Raw genomic sequence first — 4515 nt, forward strand, 5'->3', positions numbered from 1 at the left:
ACCTCGCCTCCTTTACTCACTCTCTCCCTGAGGGCCTTCGCCTCCTCCCCGTCTCCTTCTTTTCTCGCCTCCTTGGCATCCTCCTTGCACAGGTGCCTTGCCAGCCACCCATGCCACCTCCCATGGTATCCTTGCCTTCTCCTTCACCCCTCCCTACATCCGTCCCCTTGCCTTGGGTGCCTCCACCCCACGTGCCATTCCCCCTCAACCCTCCCTCTCCTCCTCTTCCATCTCTCCCACCAGCCCAGCAACCTATCTCACCTCCGCCACGTCCACCTATATCCTCACATGCCTTATTATCACCCCTTGCACCTTCCTTGGCCCCCCACCCACTATCCTTTCCTACCTACCTCCCCCTATAACCTTCATTACCCTGGTGTGGCTGCCTCCCTTTCCTTACCCCCCTACTTCCTTCTCGGCCACCCATTCCTTTTTCCACCCTCACCTCCCCCTTGCACCCCCCTTGCAGACCCCTCCATTTTACCCTTCCCGTGGCCCCCTTTCCACCTTTTTCCCCCACCCTCCCTCAGTTCCCCAACCCCCACAAGCCCCTCTTCATCCATGTCCCTCCACACTCCCCCATAGTAACTCCTCTTTTTCTCCTTCTACACCTGACCCTCCATTTGGGGATCTCTATTCCTATCCTCCTTCGCGATATTCGTGGGCACACCCATTTACCTAGCCCCTATTCACACGTAGGGCATCCATATTGCTTAGAGCCCTCTCCGTATTTTGGTTCTAGTGGTTGTTTACACACAGTGTGCTTGTCACGTGTATTCATGATTGTGCTAAGTATGCGAGTGTTGCCGCATGAGGAAATACTTGTAGATTTGTCTGTGCGGTGGTGCGCTAGCACGCTAGCACGTATTCAAATGCAGTTAAAGCACGCACACGAATTAAATGAAAAAAATAATTGCAAAAAACTATCCCTAAAATATGAAATTATCTACAAATTTTTGGACTTTTTTGCTAAAAATGAAATTAGAAAACTGCAAAAAAATCAAACATTTTCATAAAACCTTTAAAAATTCATGAAAGTTTCAAAAAATTCACTAAAAATCAGAATAAAATTTCCATTGAAATCCAAAAAAACACACATCCTTTTCTTCCCATTTTTGGAACACTCCCATGTGTTGAAAGTGTTCACGTAAATCGGAAAAAAATAAAATAAAAAACCTTAATAAATATGCAAATTCTTGAAAAATCCATTTAAAACATGTGACAAAACTACTCAAATCATTTTTATTAAAAGAATAGCTTCACATTTTTATTAAAAGAATAGCAGCAGCAGCAGCAGCAGCAGCAGCAGCAGCAGCAGCAGCAGCAGCAGCAGTAGCATTGGAAGAGAAAGAGAGAGAGAGAGAGAGAGAGACATTTTGTTAGAGGTGCACGTTGGGTGTGTTCGACACTTCGGGAAGGCGTGGAAGGCATATGTCTCCAGGCTCGATAAAGCAAAAGAGAGATTCAACTTGGAGTAGTAGTAGTAGTAGTAGTAGTAGCAGTAGTAGCAGTAGTAGCAGTAGTAGCAGTAGTAGCAGTAGTAGCAGTAGTAGCAGTAGTAGCAGTAGTAGCAGTAGTAGCAGTAATAGTAGCAGTAATAGTAGCAGTAGTAGTAGCAGTAGTAGTAGCAGTAGTAGTAGCATTGGAAGAGAGAAAGAGAGAGAGAGAGAGACGTTTTGTTAGAGGTGCACGTTGGGTGTGTTCGACACTTCGGGAAGGCGTGGAAGGCATATGTCTCCAGGCTCGATAAAGCAAAAGAGAGATTCAACTTGGAGGTGAATGGATGGTTTTCTTGACATGCTTCATGCTACCTCCTCCTAGGCTCTCACGTTTGGGGTGGGGGGAGGGTGTGTGTGTGTGTGTGTCTCTACATGTATGAGGTACAGATTTGACTATACTAAGAGAGCATGATCCATTGAGAACATCAGGTTTAAGATGGCATAATCGATCCATCTCCCATGTACGAATCCATGCTAGTGCAAATGCATTAAACAACCAAGGATGAACCTAACTCTATTTTCCATTAATTTGGCCATGATCTCATATGGCATATTAAGCATCATAAGAGGTCTCCAACTACTGAGCTAACTACATCAAATGACTTTATATTTAACTTCATAAGACCTTTGTTAAGCTCCTTTAGAGACTCCCCTTATTTTATGCAGTAGTATGCATAAATCTTTGGAGCAAACTTTTCAAAGGGATCGATACACTTCAAGTAGAATGCCATCAATGCTAAGGGATTTGACATTCACAAGTAGATGAAACACATATCCAAAAATGTAGAAAATCTGAAATGCACATGTTACTTGATGTTGTCAGCATCGAAGAGTTCCAACATCTTAGGGATTGGGTTTCTTCAACAATCCAATCAGATGCAAAACCTCTTCTCAACTTTGAGACCTGATCGATTAAATGCAATAGCTGATGAGTTTTAGTGGATTCTTCCCAATGCTTCAATGAGCACATCCAACTCCCCATCCACCTAGAGACCGATGCCTCGAAAGTTCACTCAAATTGAACATTCATGCTAAAGATGTTGAAGGATGTGCTATAATATGTATGCCTAGATGGATGTCTAAGAAGCATGAAGAGAACCTTTACACTAAGGTAATACTTTCCTCCAAGTTTTATGTATCATACCAGATATGTACTTATACGAACACACAGACACACACACGTTGTGAGTAGATTCTATGTATGTACGTGTTTGGGGTGGGGGGGAGGGTGTGTGTGTGTGTGTGTTTCTATATGTAAGAGGTAAAGATCTGACTATACTAAGAGAGCATGATCCATTGAGAACATCAGGTTTAAGAAGGCATAATCGATGCATCTCCCATGTACAAATCCATGCTAGTGAAAATGCATTAAACAACCAAGGATGAACCTAACTCTATTTTCCATTACTTTGGCCATGATTTCATATGGCATATTAAGCATCCTAAGAGGTCTCAAACTAGTGAGCTAATTCCATCAAATGAGTTTATATTTTAGTTCATAAGACCTTTGTTAAGGTCCTTTAGAGACTCCCCTCCAATTTTGATTTTATGGGGTAGTATGCATAAATCCTTGGAGAAAACTTTTCAAAGGTATCGATACACTTCAAGTAGAATGCCATCAATGCCAAGGGATTTGACATCCACAAGTAGAAGAAACACATATCCCAAAATGCAGAAAATGTGAAATGCGCATGTAACTTGATGTTGTCAGCATTGAAGAGTTCTAGCATCTTAGGAATTGGTTTTCTCAAACAATCCCAGCACCACAGATACAAAACCTCTTCTCAACTTTCAGACCTGATCCACTAGATGCAATAGTTAATTTTTAGTGGGTTCTTCCTGACGAAAGAAATTCGGTATGGCAGTCTCTATACTATGCCAAACTCCCTTCTGCCACAAAGTGAATGAAGTAAGGGCACCACCTAGTCATGGAAGAGCGGACTAGGATGCTATGCAAGAGGGAGAGGAGCTTGTGAGGGAGAAGAGAGAAAAACAGAGAGAGAGAGAGAGAGAGAGAGAGAGAGAGAGAGAACTACAAAAGAGAGATGGAGAACCCTCAAGACATAATGATTATACACAATATGGACACCAATAGCATGGGCTTATTAGACTGTAGATCATGCATAAGCTATAGTAAGGGAATGAACTCCATAAGCTCATGAGAGAGAATGGGGAAGGCTCAATAGGGCTGAAGAAGGCTTCTTGGCTCTCTCTTTTTTTTTTTGCAAATTACAAAGGAGAAGGCCTCTTTATATAGGCCTTGAGGATGTTTAGGGAGGAAGTTAAGGTAGAATAGGAATTAACACCACCAAAGCTGCATTAAGGCAGTTTCACCAATGTGGAAGCTCCATCTAGATGTTTTGTTGACTAATTTTGTACTTAATCAAGTTCCATAATAGGTGAGTTATCTCCATTCTCCTCCCCATAGCTTGAGTCCAAGAGTTCTTCTATAAAAAAATATAGAGAATCTTCATAAAATAAGATCATTTCTAGCAATAATGCAAAGAGAGTAGTGACAATTCATACATTACTACTACAATTAAGGATGATTTGAGGGTGATTTAGGAGGAGAATTCTAATGGTTTATTAGCTTAAGAGAGAGGAGAAGAGAGGGGAAAGGGTTGGGAGTAAAATGAACGATGTTTTATGGAAGTGTTAAGTGTGGGTGTGTATAAAATTGGGAGGTGGTCTCCACCATAGTTGGTAAAAGTTGGCGTCCACCATTTTGGCCATATCTCCCGACTCGTAGCTTCAAAAAATTATAAAAAATTACCAGCCAAAACTTCAACTCACGGGCTACAACTTTTATGTTGAAATTATTTTTTGCATCGGAGTGGAAGTATTTTTTAAAAATCTTACGAAATCATGTGCCTGATTTTTCTTTCACTAATTCTTCCAAGAAGGGTCCCATTTGTTTGAATTATCATAAGGCTCCAAAGCCATGACATTATGAGCCTCACATGCCCTTTGGATGGCTCCAAATCCATTTCATGTCTTTTCTTTTCACATTACACAT

The sequence above is a fragment of the Lygodium microphyllum genome, chromosome 9 (genome assembly GCF_053477565.2).
Source record: "Lygodium microphyllum isolate KBCC chromosome 9, Lygodium_microphyllum_v1.1.10, whole genome shotgun sequence".
Taxonomy (NCBI): Eukaryota; Viridiplantae; Streptophyta; class Polypodiopsida; order Schizaeales; family Lygodiaceae; genus Lygodium; species Lygodium microphyllum.